This window comes from Hemiscyllium ocellatum, chromosome 13, assembly GCF_020745735.1.
Source record: "Hemiscyllium ocellatum isolate sHemOce1 chromosome 13, sHemOce1.pat.X.cur, whole genome shotgun sequence".
In the NCBI taxonomy this organism is placed as follows: Eukaryota; Metazoa; Chordata; class Chondrichthyes; order Orectolobiformes; family Hemiscylliidae; genus Hemiscyllium; species Hemiscyllium ocellatum.
In genome coordinates this window covers 29,120,867-29,136,536 of record NC_083413.1, presented here as the reverse complement: position 1 = coordinate 29,136,536, position 15,670 = coordinate 29,120,867, and positions in this window count along the sequence as shown.

The following is a 15,670-nucleotide window of genomic DNA, read 5'->3' as shown; positions in this document are numbered from 1 at the left end:
TTAAGTGGATTGGCCATGCTAAATTGCCGATAATATCCAGGGATGTGTAGGTTGGGTGGGTTAGCCATTGGAAATGCAGGGTTACAGGCTGAATCTGGTGGGATGCTCTTTGGAGGATTGGTGTGGACTCGATGGGCCAAATGGCCTGTTTCCACACTGTAAGTGTTCAAGTTAAAAAAGACAACCATGGTCTTCCAGACTCTCTGATCATAGTGACAGTGGATGGCCTTGTTGGTGGAGTTCTGGTTGGACAGAATTTGAAGTTGTCTGACTGCTTTCTCTTATATTTCCAATTTCTCACATTTCTTCCTTTAAACCATCTGGTAGAAATTAGTCATTCCAAACCTTCTTCATGGGCTACAAGTTCAAAGAATTCCATTTGAATTTATTTTGTATTTTTAAAAATAATCTTTTACTTCTAGAGTTAATCAATCCAACGGTCTTTTGGTTGGTCTTGTACATCTACCCTCCTTAAAATTTAATTCACTCACAGCAAGTCCTGTTCCTCTATCATCCTGAGCTCACTGACCCATCTTAGGGAAGTCCCTTATGAAGATCCTTATCAAAAACTTTCTTTTAGTCCATACAAATAACATCTACAGACTTTCCTCTGACCACTACTTTAACCACATCTTCAAAAATGTCTATAGGATTTATCTGGTCAGATGTATCTTTTCAAATCTATGCTGGTTCCCTCTGATCAGCTGAAAATTTTCAGAGTGCTCGTTCACTTTTATTTAATAATAGAGAACTTTGGAAGAGTTTGGAGGAATTTTGAAAGAGAAGCATCTCCAGGGGATGAAATACAAGATTTAGTGGAAAAGCTTGTAAATGTGGATCATTATAAAACCATATCAAGACAAAAGTCGTAGTTGTTTACAAGTGAAGCTAATTGCTGTGGTCTGGTGGCCAGTTATCAACATCATAGGTTCTCTGTCTGGCAACAACCATGTAATAAGACAGAGAGAAGCTCGTCAGACCAGTAAAGAAACCAGCAAGTGTGCAGCATCTAGTGCTATTGCAGCAAAGGGGTCTCGTACCTGACCATCAGGCCCATGGCCTATAGTGAAGAACTTCTCAAGAAGGACTGTAAAGTTGAACACGATTTTATCTCTTTAATATTGTGCTTTATTATTCCATGTTTTGGTTTACTTTTCTGTGTTTTAAGATGACGCCGGAGAATGGTGACACTAGATAACACTTTTCACACTATTTTGTGACAAAATACATATGATAATAAATAAATCAAATCGATAAATCCAAAACGCTGTCTCTCTCAGTCCTCTGCAGTAATCCACTTCAAACTTGAAAATGCTTATCTTTTCTTCAGCAGATTCTGCAAGTTGTGATTTGGAATCAGATAAGTCAGAGACCATTCATTAGTAAACTAACCACTCTATGTCCCTTGCAAACCAGTGGAATCAAGAAGAGATCTTTAGTTTATCAAGAACCAACTCAATACATTTGAATAAAAGCTATGGGGCGGTGTGTGTGTGGGGGGGGGGGGGGGGGGGGGGGGGGGGGGGGTGTGTGTGTGTGTGTAGTTTATAAGTTAAACTCCTGATAATTTTTACATTTTTAACTTGCACGGTTAGTTAATTTAATTGTTTTACATGTAACTAGAATCTATTTCCTATAATTAGTAGTGATTCGTATGAAGTACAGAAAGTTAGATCTAAAAATCAGGTAGTTTGGGGATTTTACATATTTCTTTTCTTGAAACTTTAACTTCTGTGATGGCTCTGGGAGCAGTGGGACTTGATTTCCAGTACATTACCCAATAAGTTTTATTTATTTCTATCGAAGTGTACGATCTCACACTTTCCTACATTAAGCTCCATCTGCCATGTTCTTTTCCTATTCACTTAACTTAAGTATATCCCTTACAGATTCCAATATATAGGAAGAACATTGAGACAATGGGAAAAAATACAGTGTAGATTCCCTGGATACATGAGAAAATACAAAGAAAGACACAAGAAGTGTGATTGCTCTCATTAAAATGGAAAATATTATAGTGTGCTTTGATACAAAGCTGTAACTGCAATGGAATTGGAAAGAGTTGATGTATACAGATTGTTTCAATTTGTTGAAGATCTGAAACAAGGAGACATAGATTCTTAAGGGCCTGGATTTGTAGTCCCCTCAAAGAGATCTGCATGCAGGCAGTTAGTTTGTCAGTTTTTCAGCGTTATTTCAGAGGCCCTCGTGTGGCTCAGTGGTAGTGTAAAATCCCTGGATCAGGAGGCCCAGGTTCAAGTCCCACCTGCTGAAGAGGTGTGTAATAGCATCTCTAAACAGGTTGATGAGGAAAAAATAGGTCAGCATTATTCCACCCTCAAGCCATTTCCCCAGAATGGAATGATGGATGACTATAATAACCACCTACATGAACTAAGTGTCCAATTAATGGATTAAATTTCTACTTACAGCCAATTGTCAAAGACTGAATTATCAGGTTGGCCTAGGGGTCCCCTCAAGGCATAATGTTCAAAGTCTGCTGCCTGGACTCAGCCTTCTGGCAGTAGATCAGAGAGCCAGCCTTCCCAGCTAACTTTGATACCCTCCCTGCTTACATGGCTCCAGCTATAACTGCAGGATTGTATAGTGAAGGCCTAGAGCCTAGGTCTCCTCATAGACATATAAACAATGTATATCTTACAAATATAACTTGTCCCTGAGTGCTGTCATGCAACAAACTGCCTCCTGTTTAAGTCATGAATTTCTTCTCATCAGTAGTTTCTCATTATCACTGAAAACCCCTGGGCCTAGTCAAGGAAAAATAATGCTCAGTGAACTACCCTGACCACAAGCCGGTAGAGATTGGCATCACACATCATCCACAATGATAAACCAATTGCTACTGCTTCTTCCGTACGCTGTTCAAAAGCAGGTCTAACCTGCAGTGCCACGATCCCCAACAAGGGTAGGGTATAGTGGCAGCTCCACACCAATCCTCCAGCTAATTGAATCCCCCACAAGGGAGTTCCAAGTTGCTGTGACAACAGATACTTTTGTGTAAATAATGAAAAGTACCAGCACTCCAATTTCTTTCCATCAAATGGCTGACCTCAAATCCCACTCTTACCACCTGCTATTGACATGTCTTGGAAGGATTATAAGTTAATCCCTAGCCTGTTTGGTTATGGTACAATCACACCTTCCACAGCCACTGAGTCCTGGAGTAGTACTTGAACGCAGAGCTTCTGGAGCAGAGGCAGTCACACTACGCAGTGTGCTAAAGGATGGGTTAAGGGCCTCCTTTTAAGATGATAGACAACTGGAGGTGGGATTGGATCCTCCATCACTGCCAGGTGACCGTTCCAAAACAGGTCCCCAGTCAGGCCCTATTTAATGCCAATGTCAGGGTCCAGACCCAGAAGCCAAAATCCTCCCCAAGTTGTCAGCCAGCAACTTTGTGTTGTATAAAATAATTAAATAAAGAGAGTAAGAAAGCGAATCTTTATTAACATACAGAATAAATGTTCTATTTGAAAGAGTTCGAACCAAGACCAGACAGACTACTTAATATTGTATATGAGCCTGTGAATGCATTATATATCAAATTATGGAAGCAAACAATTTATTGCAAAGTGCTTTATTGTTTTGTTTATCTGAATCAGTTATACACAGCTTTTACAGATGTGTTTTCTTCATTCTCAATATAACTTACTCTTAATTTAAAAAAAAATCGGATGTTCTGCCTTCAGGGAATCTCCTTGCTGATGGATATATTTCATAGCCTGCTTAAACAGAATGAACAGTTCCTCTAAAGTGCCTGGCCCTCCCAGGGCAAGTATTTTGAGGTGCAGGCAGCACTGGAAAGGTAATTTCACGTCCTGAGCCAATAACGAAACCAAGTGCACCTTGCACTTCCTCAGAGGATTCAATTCTCCTGGGAGTTCCACTCCGTGGATTCAGCTGTTTAATGCGATGTTGCTGCTCAGGATTGGATTGTCTCTTATTTCGTTGTCCTTTTCTTTTATTGTTTCTTTGTTTGATAGGGCCTGCTCCCACTACCTTAGCTGAACTGACCGCTACCTTCAGTAACATAAAGACCATGTCAGCTCCATCAATGCCTTCCAACAAGTCCCACACAACATTTTAAAGCCAATCACTTACATAATAAGTTGAGTATATTTGTAGGAGAAAGTGAGGACTGCAGATGCTGGAGATCAGAGCTGAAAATGTGTTGCTGAAAAGCGCAGCAGGTCAGGCAGCATCCAAGGAGCAGGAGAATCGATGTTTCAGGCATGAGCCCTTCTTCAGGAATGAGGAGGGTGTGCCAAGCAGGCTAAGATAAAAGGTAGGGAGGAGAGACTTGGGGGAGGGGTATGGGAAATGCGATAGGTGGAAGGAGGTTAAGGTGAGGGTGATAAGGTGAGGGTGATAGGCCGGAGTGGGGGTGGGGACGGAGAGGTCAGGAAGAAGATTGCAGGTTAGGAAGGTGATGCTGAGTTCGAGGGTTGGGACTGAGATCAGGTGGGGGGAGGGGAAATGAGGAAGCTGGAGAAATCTGAGTTCATCCCTTGTGGTCGGAAGGTTCCTAGGCGGAAGATGAGGCGCTCTTCATCCAGCCGTCGTGTTGCTATGGTCTGGTGATGGAGGAGTCCAAGGACCTGCATGTCCTTGGTGGAGTGGGAGGGGGAGTTGAAGTGTTGAGCCACAGGGTGGTTGGGTTGGTTGGTCCGGTTGTCCCAGTGGTGTTCTCTGAAACGTTCCACAAGTAGACGGCCTGTCTCCCCAATGTACAGGAGGCCACATCGGGTGCAGCGGATGCAGTAAATGATGTGTGTGGAGGTGCAGGTGAATTTGTGTCAGATATGGAAGGATCCCTTGGGGCCTTGGAAGGAAGAAAGGGGGGAGGTGTGGGCACAAGTTTTGCAATTCTTGCGGTTGCAGGGGAAGGTGCCGGGAGTGGAGGTTGGGTTGGTAGGGGGTGTGGACTAGATGAGGGAGTCATGGAGGGAGTGGTCTTTTTGGAACACTGATAGGGGAGGGGAAGGAAATATAACCCTGGTGGTGGAGTCCGTTTGGAGATGGCGGAAATGACGACAGATGATAGGATGTATATGGAGGTTGATGGGGTGGTAGGTGAGGACCAGTGGAGTTCTGTCCTGGTGGCAATCGGAGGGGCGGGGCTCAAGGGCGGAGGAGCAGGAAGTGGAGGAGATGCGGTGGAGAGCATCGTCAACCACATCTGGGGGGAAATTGCAGTCTTTGAAGAAGGAGGCCACCTGGGTTGTTCAGTATTGGAACTGGTCCTCCTGGGTGCAGATGCGGCCGAGATGAAGGAATTGGCAATATGGGATGGTGTTTTTACAAGGGGCAGGGTGGGAGGAGGTGTAGTCTAGGTAGCTGTGGGAGTCAGTCGGTTTATAGTAAATGTCCGTGTTGATTCGGTCGCCCGAGATAGGAATGGAGAGGTCTAGGAAGGGGAGGGAGGAGTCTGAGATGGTCCAGGTAAATTTGAGGTCAGGGTGGAAGGTGTTAGTAAAGTGGATGAACTCTTCAACCTCCTCGTGGGAGCATGAGGCAGTACCGATACAGTCATCGATGTAGCAGAGGAAAAGGTGGGGGGTGGTGCCAGTGTAGCTGTGGAAGATGGACTGTTCCACACATCCTGTGAAGAGGCAGGCATAGCTGGGGCCCATGCAGGAGCCCATGACTACTCCTTTGGTTTGGAGGGAGGATTGGAAAGAGAAGTTGTTCAGAGTAAGGACCAGTTCAGTCAGTCGAAGGAGAGTGTCAGTCGAAGGGTACTGGTTGGTACGGCGGGAAAGGAAGAAGCGGAGGGCTTTGAGTCCTTCGTGATGGGGGATGGAGGTGTACAGGGACTGGATGTCTTGTATATTCTAGTATATTTGTAATCTAATTAGCAATCTGGTAGAATAATAAGTAGTCTTTTATCATCAGTCACCTGCTGGGCAGAATTTAAATTTGGCATTGAAGTTTCCACCTGACAGTTGTAGAATCAGAAAGAGTTCTGTGTCACTTCTACTGGAGATTGTCCAATGAAATTATAAGTACTTGTCAGGAATCTAATTGGCCAGCATTGACCTTTTAAGGGATACAAGCCCTCTTGGGAGGAGTAATCCTGCCCCCCAAGAGACTCTACCATTGAAGGAACCAGAAAGAGGCCTAAGTGAACCACACCTTGTGAACGAGGGCAGGATGAGGTCCACCAGGAGATGTTCTCCTTGGTTGGATAAGCACATCGATGATGAGATAATGTAGGGGACGAACTGAGAATAGTTCACAGGTTAGCGCAACATCAAGGGCTGAAGGGACTGTTCTCTGCAGTATTGTTCTATATTCTATGGGAATAGGGGAGGTCCTTTAACTTTGGGACTAGACCCATGGGAAATTAATCCCAAAATCTTTGTCAACTATATTGAGATTCATATTATGAATTTTAATCAAATTGTCCAGTGATTGATTACCTTTGGTCCATAGAGCTCACAATTCACTTCCACTTTCTCTTTCCCAGAAATAGGTTTATACACAGAGGCTGTGCAGAAGCCCTTGTTCTGCAAAGGAAGAAGGTAACATAGAATATTAGTATTACCTGATTTCAAAGTGTTCATTGGATTTATCCAGCTAGATATTAAATACTGGGGAGTGTGAGCACACCTTCACAATCCTATGCAGTAAGTTGAGCTTGCCGAATGTATTATGATATTAATATTTATTGGGCAAATTGAATGTTTGGCAACAATACTTACACCAGTAGCAGATTCTTCTCTACTCCTTGGACAATTTTGAAGCTTGGTAGCTTTAGTACATGCAGTTTCTTGGATTGTAAACTCAACAAATACTTTCTTCCCAGCCAAAACCTGAAGAAAATCATGCAAAAGCTTCCATTAATAGTCATTACTGTGAATGATTAGCATTTGCTATTGAAAAAGAATGTTTCCAATTTAATCTCAGTGCAATATTTAATTATGTATACCCATTTCTCCTATTCTATGGGTTGTATGTTGTTACCTGCATACCAAAATTCCACCATCAGCATAGAGAAATAATACCTGCCACTGCCTCTTGCAATGGATGAGTTACACCATAGGGGCAGTGATATATTTTTGCCAAGAAATTCAACTTTACCAAAGTTGAATTGTATCTTCAACAAGTTAGATTTGTTGGAACGATGGGGTCTTAATGTCAGATGGCCTTTAGCCATTAAACTATTCTTGGTAGGCATTTGATGAATGTCTTGATGATTTAGAGTAGAAATGTATCCTGCACCAATGTACCTCCCAGCTTGCTGTCATTGTGTGACTTCTACAGCGTTTTCATGAAGCCAAATTATTTTGCATATGGCTAGAAGGAAGTGCACCAAGTAAATACAGATGGCGACTGGAGACATCTCAGCTAAAGAGACCAATTAATCACTCTAAACCATCCAGCAGGTTGATTCAGTTAGGTCAATAGTAATAAATATTTTGTGACTATTAACGTGATTACAAAAGGAGAACATCAGGTCAACATTAGGCTTCAGAAAGACACTGACAAGTCTAACAGGATTATGACTTTAATAAAGTTCAGTTCACAGTGTGAAATATCTTAACCTGGTGATCCAAAATGAAGCCTTCGAAAGTAAGTTTGAGACTATGTAGATGCACCATGCTCATGTTAAGAAGGTAATGAGCCCAATGAATAGTAAGCATGAGATCGGGAGTTCCAGATCATAAATGGCAAACAAAATCCATTTGTTTCTGCTGGAGCAAACCTAAAGATTTGAAGAAAACCCCAGCAAGAGAGACTTGCAACATGTTGCAGCGAGTTAAGCCATTAATTGTAAAACAGCTCCACGCAGAGTACAGTCATGCGTTTACAGTCTGGTTGTCATCAAGATCAACCTAGAAGACAAGGTAGAAGAGTTGGAAAACAAGAGAGTATTCAACAAAGTGACAACTCCCTACCCCATGCTAACCATCAAAGTAATTTTGCTGCAATATACAAAGGCAGAGGTTTTCACGACCCTGGAGGCAAAGGATGGTTCCTAGCAAGTGAAGCTGGGTGAAAGCTGCAGCTTTCTAACCACATTCTGGATGCTGGTTGGGAGATACAGGTGGTTGCACATTCCATTTGACATTCTATGTCCCCACAAGAATATCAATACATACATGAGATGGTTAGTGATCTCTCTGGAGTAGAAATATAGTGTATAACCTGCTGATTTACAGATGAAGAAAAATGATGGAAGAAATCATTGATGACCACTGTCAAAATCTAGTGCAAATACTTGACCAAGCTTACCAGATATCTGTGAAGCTACAGAAGAAAAAAAAATGGAGGTTAAAATGCAATAGTCCATAGACCATGTATAGACAGGAATAGGTCTTTACCTGGATCACAAAAAGGTGAGAGCTTAAGCAGTGATGCAGTGATAAATAGATGTGAAAGCAGAGCAATGATTTAATAGATTTGTCAACTTCTTGGCAAAACTCTTGCCCAATCTATTGTTAGAGTGTGAATCATTATGCCAGCTCACAGCCAAGGATGTTCAGTGGTTTTGACAGACAGACAAAAATCAGCATCTGCTCAAATCAAGTGACTAATGACGGTAATGTATGTGTTGAAATAATACAACATAAACACTGAAGTGACCCTATAGTGTGACACAATTCAGTCACACTATATGCAACCTTTATGCAACAAGGACAACTTAGACTTAGACTTAGACTTACAGTGTGGAAACAGGCCCTTCAGCCCAACAAGTCCACACCGACCCGCCGAAGCGCAACCCACCCATACCCCTACATTTACCTCTTACCTAACACTACGGGCAATTTAGCTTGGCCAATTCACCTGACCCGCACATCTTTGTGACTGTGGGAGGAAACCGGAGCACCCGGAGGAAACCCACGCAGACACGGGGAGAACGTGCAAACTCCACACAGTCAGTTGCCTGAGTCGGGAATTGAACCCAGGTCTACAGGCGCTGTGAGGCAGCAGTGCTAACCACTGTGCCACCGTGTCGCCCACCAACTTGTTACATTTGCATCCAGGACATTAACGCAAATGAAGAATGCCAGGCTATTGCCTTCTCTTGTGAACATTTTCATTAATGCCTGCATGGAAAAGACAAAATGATTGTCAAGTTCAACCACAATCCACTACAAAATGGTTTCCTTGAATCTCTACCATCTGCTCTAATGCATTTGTAAAGAATGTTACTCCAGTTACATCTTGACATGGCGTGAGAAAGGAAGAAGATGTGCTGTTGAGAGCAACACCACTTAAGAAGAAAATGGAAGTTGCTACAGTAGAATGTCAAACCTTCTTGACCCAACGTGAAGCAGTAGTTTGACATGCTCTGGAAGTCATCCACACTGCAGCAGCATTGCATTTAACAGGCAAGCTCCTTGTTCAAACCATGAGAACTACCTTGAAAGATGAGATACTCTAGATGCAACTCTCCAAGTGTTGCATGAAATAGTAGCAAAAGAATGGCCTGAAAGCATCAAGATCAGACCTTCTTGCCACAAGAACTTATTGCACATACAAGAAATGAATTGATGGCCTTAGATGGCACATTGTATAAAGGAAATTGCATCATTATGCCTTAGGAGTTGAGAGGAAAGTTACTAAACTGCATCAATGAAAACTGCTGAGGATTTGAGTCAAATCTGAGGAAAAGAAAAGATATATTCTGCAGGCTAAAGGTATGCAACAAAATCAAGGACCACATCAGTGCAATTCTTGAAATAAAGATTAAGCTAAGTAAGCTAGATGTCATCTCAGATGGACCACGGATGAAGCTGGAGATAGACTTCTTAATTCATGCAGGAAGAAGTCAGCTACTTCACAAATGACTGGCCAGTTCAAAACTATATATTATTTCCACATTAGTCCCAGTTAAATGGCTGAGTTAGCCGTGAAAATCATCAAAGGAATCAAGCAAATCCAGCCCCGATATATACAGAATAATCTGTGACTGGAAAAACACATCCACAGAAGGCATGGAGAGAAGTCCAGTATGAAAACTGATGTCATGCCATACGACTCTTTCAAATGCAAAAATCTATTGAAGCCAGAAGAAATTATAGGCACAAGTAACAAAATCAAAGTGAAATAATGGAAAACCACATTTCAATTTGGCAAAACCATCAAGTCATTGGCAGAATTAAGTACTAGAGAACCAGTCAAGATACAAACCTTTATCTCATTCACCAAGGGGCAGCTCATGTGGAGTTGTGGATAGTGCCAAAGGAAGTTGCAGGTTACATAAGCTGCAAAGTGGGGCTGAGAGGTGACAAATGGAGTTTAATGCAGAAAAGTGTAAGGTAATTCACTTTGGAAGGGGCAACAGGAATAAAGAGTATTGGGGTAATGGTAAGATTTTTGGTAGTGTAGATGAGCAGAGAGAACTTGGTGAGCATGTACATAGATCCCTGAAAGCTGCCACCCAGGTGATAGGGTTGTTAAGAAGAAATACAGTATGTTAGCTTTTATTGATAGAGGGATTGAGTTTCTGAGCCATGGGTTTATGTTACAGCTGTGCAAAATTCTGATGCGACCGCACTTGGAGTATTGCATACAGTTCTGGTTGACGCATTATAGGAAGGATGTGGAAACTTTGGAAAGGTTTCAGAAGCGATCTGGCATGTAGGGAAGGTTTTATGAGGAAAAGCTGTTTTCATTAAAGAGAAGGTTGAGACGTGACTTAACTGAGACATATAAGATAATTAGAGGGTTAGATAGGGTGGATAGTGAAAGACTTTTTTCCCTTGGATGGTGATGGCTAGCACGAGGGAACATAGCTTTAAATTTAGGGGTAATAGTTAAAGGACAGATGTCAGAGGTAGTTTCATTACTCAGAGAATAGTAGGGGCATGAAACGTCCTGCTTGCAACAGAAGTAGACTCACCAAATTTAAGGGCATTTAAATAGTTATTGGATAAACACATAGATGAAACTAGTATAGTGTAGGTTAGATGGGCTTCAGATTGGTTCCACAGATCGGCACAAACGCGAGGGCTGAAGGGCCTGTACTGCGCTGTAATGTTCTATGCTCTATGTTATGTTAAGTTGCAAATTAGGACCTGTGTGAAGCAATTATTACCCTAATCATACAGGATGAAAGTGAATGACTGGATATACTATCACAACAGTTGGTGCATAAGTACAACTAGAGAAACTGTTCTCTTATGGTAGATGAGGAAGATGTGAATTGACCACCTGCACAGCGTGCACTGAAGCAGAGGCAGTGATTAACTAGATTCCAGTGCAGCGGTATGTTCAGACAGCACTGCTGCCCGTACAGTATTTCTATTGAGTCATAGAGATGTACAGCATGGAAACAGACTCTTCGGTCCAACTCATCCATGTCAACCAGATATCCTAAATTAATCTAATCCTATTTGCCAACACTTGACCCATGTCACTCTAAATCCCTCCTTTTCATATACCCATCCAAATGCTTTTTAAATGTTGTAATTGTAACAGCCTCTACCATTTCCTCTGGCAGCTCATTGCATACACACACCAACCTCTGCATGAAAACATTGCCACTTAAGTCCCTTTTAAATCTTTCCTCTCTGATTTTAAACCTATGCCCTCTAGTTTTCGATTCTGCTACCCTGGGGAAAAGACCGTGGCTATTCACCTTACTCACACCCCTCACGATTCTGTGAAATTCTATAATGTCATGGCTTAGCCTCTGACACTCCAGGGAAAACAGCCTAGCCTATTCAGCCTCTTCCTACAGCTCAAACCTTTCAATCCTGACAATATCCTTGTAAAACTTTTCTGAACTATTTCATGTTTCACAATATCCTTGCTATAACAGGGAGAACAGAATTGAATGCAGAATTCCAAAAGTGGCCTAATCAATGTCCTGTACAGCCGCAATATAACCTCCCAACTCCTTTCCTCAATGCACTGACCAATAAAGGAAAGCAAACTAAATGCTTTCTTCAATACTCTGTCTACCTGGGACACTACCTTCAAAGAACTATGAACCTGCACTCCAAGGTCTCTTTGTTCAGCATAACTCCCCAGGACCTTACCATTAAGTTTATAAATCCTGCCCTGATTTGCCTTTTCAAAAGCTGCACCTCATATTTATCTAAAGTTCATCTGCCATTCCTCAGCCCATTTGCCCATCTGATCAAGGTCATGTTGTATTCTGAGATATCCTCCTTCGCTGTTCACTACACCTTCAATTTTGGTGTAATCGGCAAACATACTAACTATACCTCCTATATTCACTTTCAAATAATTTATAAATTCTGAAAAGTAGTGGACCCCACACCAATCCTTGTGGCACACCAATGGTCAGTCTGAAAAGCAATCCTCTCATCACCACCCTCTGTCTTCTACCTTCAAGCCAGTTTTGTATCCAAAAGGCTTGTTCTCCCAGTATTGCATAAAATCTAATCTTGCTAATCAGTCTCCCATGCTGAACCTTGTCCAATTCCATGTGATCAAACCTTTTGAAAAGATGTTGGATTATCTTTCAAACTTGAAACACAGGTGGTTCTCCTATAACGCGTGTTTATTAAATGCGATTTGGCCATAATGCGATTAGTGAATTGCGAACCATTTTTTTAATAAAGCAAATTCCTATTCACTGTTAGGTGATTCCAACCCCGGCACTAACTGAACAGCAATACACAGACTCAGCAAAATACAAACCCTGTGTTCAGCTAAAACAGGAAAGTAATCAGCTCTGCAAGCCTTGAAACTGAGCTAGAAACTGGAAATTGTAGTCTACATTTTGAAGGAAGTTTATTTCAAACTAGGGGAGAATCTCGAGAAGGACTGAACTTTGGCATTGACATCACATGGTCAGTCAGCTTGTGTGCTTTCTGGTGAAGAGCTTCATGAAAGGTACAGTGCTGTAGTCAGTGATTTCTGTGTTAAATTTACCGTATCATTTCATTAAAATGCATGATTTAAAGATTTCCTTAGACTGTGCTATCATTTCTGTTGGGATAACTATTACTTTTGCTTTGATTTTAACTGATATTTCTGGCAGTTCACCCCAACCTTGTTTTTCCAATGGGCCCCCTTATTTTTAGCATGCTGTTTTCTATAACAGGGTGTTGCACAGGATCGCAATTACCACGTTCTCTGAAAATTACCCATACTCATAGACGTTGGGAACATCCAGACAGAATATCAGTTGTAGACTAATTAGTGTTTTGTTGTTGTCCACATCTCCTCAGAACAATTTCACTGTTTCTGAATGTTCAATGCAAAATTGTCAAATTTAAACAGTAATGAACAGATTTTCTTTTGAAAATATTTCTTGATCGAATCTGTAGAAATATCTTTAAATGAAAAACAGTTCAGATTTTTCCTTTAGCTTTTCTGAGAAAAAGTAACTTTACCTGAGAGGCAGCTCTTGTTATTTGCTGGACTGAAAAATAATTTGTTGTGCTGTTGTTTCTGTTATATTTTTGTAATGCCATCTTGACAGCTGGATTGACATCTGAATGATTGAATGGTATGCGATGTGGGCAGCTTGGGCATCTACTCAAAACCATGTCATCTGAATCTTCAAAAAAATAGAAAAAGTAGAGAAAACTTGATTAAGTTGTATTTTAGTTTTTAACTAATCATTACATTTTCTTCAAATATTTTGAATTATTTAAAATATAGCCTTGTAGGAATAACCTGGTCAGGTGCCCATGCTACATGACAGACAGCTGTCCATCATGGCTTTGCACATCCATGTGTTTGTTATAGTATTGTCACTCTCCATATAACAATGTTATATAATTTCAGCATAATTGCTGTATATGAAGATTGAAGAAGACACTGCCAAATACTCAGTAACAATCTCCATAATAATGTTGTGAGGCACTGGCATTCCACAATGATTGCAGTGGGTGCTGTCATGAACTGTGGCAGTAGTAATCTCCACGATACTGTTGGAATTTCCATTAGTGATTAGTAACACGTGGGGCTAGACAATACATGCTTCTGCCAGGTACGTTTTCAGTGAAGGGGAGGAAGAGGCTAGCATGTAAGATAGGGTGAGTGCCCAGCCCACCAGCTTCCCACCCACCTTTAAGCTCACCTCACTCCCTTAATAATGTGGGTGGGTGGTGCCAGCTGAGTTAGTTGAGGTTGATAAAAGCTTAATTGACCCTAATATTATCCTGCCCATTCCACAACATGGCTGGCCAATGGACAGGCAGACAGAAATGGGCAGGATTTTTTTAAGTACAAAGGAAAAGCTGTACTCTCTTTGGAAGATGTCCTCTGTCCATCAGAATATATTACTGCTCCTTTATGGCTCCTGAAAAGGCTTCTTATTTTCCTGCCAACTAGCCACTGACTTTGCTTCTGAAAAGACAAGCCTGTAAAATCTGCCCAAGGATTACCTGGCACAAGTAGCTCAGATACATTTAAGGGGAATCTAGACATGTTCATTGGGAAGAAAGCAGTAGAGGTTGACATTGGATCAGGTAAAATAAAGGAAGATGGATGTGAAGCATCTACATCAGCAAACAGTGGTTGAGTAGAATTATCTGCTTCTCTGCCGTAAATTCAACATAATTCAGTGTTAGATTCTGAGATAGCTCAAGATAGTTTGCCATGTGTGAGTTTGACCAGATCTGACAGATAGTTCCAGCAGCAATTTTCATAGAGTAAAAGTAAGATAGGTGAGGTCATTATGAGGCCGACAGAGGCGGTGTAGTGGAGGCAGTGGTGTTGTAGTAATATCCCTGGACTGAAGCTTCAGGATAATGCTTTGGGAATATGTGATCAAATCCTACTATGGAGAAAACATAAATCATTAAAAATAGCCTAGATTTTTATAAGTATGTTAGACTAATTGTGACAAAATGACCTTCATTGATTATTGTAAAATCCCATCTTGTTTACTAATGTTCTTCAGGAATGGAAATCTGCCATCTTTACCTGGCCTGACCTCTATGTGACTCCTGATACACAGAGATGAGGTTGACTTCAAACTGTCCCATGTAATGGTTGAGAGATCCAATCAGTTCGAGGACAATGATTGATGGGCAACAAATTCTGGCCTTACCAGTGAAACTGACATGAAAAGTAAGAGTTCAAAAAGGAAAAGGCCACAATAAAATCTCTTGCAGGATAAAACAGATTATGCAAGAGCAAGTACAATGCTTATTAAAGCAGAGACAGGAAGGATACATATTTAAAACACAGAGACCAAAAGGGGAACAAAGGATTGAAAGCAATAACAAAATGGGAAAAGCACCAATGGTCCACCAGTTTGGTAAAATACCTGGTTAATGAACCTGACCAAATTGAGCTGTAATATCCTTGTTTTGAACACAATAGTCAACTCTGCCTCATGCACAGCGAAAACCTCGTTACCACAATTCCCTGTCCTACCTGGTGATATTAAACATCGGTATTTGTGAATCCGAACGAGTCGTGTCGTTGGGTTGATTTGTAATTGGACTTTACAGTCACCAGAAATCTATTTGAATTAAGAAAAATATCCATTGTTAGCTATCTGCAGTTTACTTGTTACCCCAGCTACAGTTTGTTCCCAATATGGGGAGGAGTCAAGAACATCTCGGTATGTAGCTGTAGTCAGAGGAGCTTTTGCAGTTTATTGTTAGCGTTATTACTCTGGGTTAGGAGATCTGAGTTCAAGTCCCATCTGCCCCAGAGATGTTTTACACAATGTCTGAACAGGCTGATTAAAATGTAACCATCACCG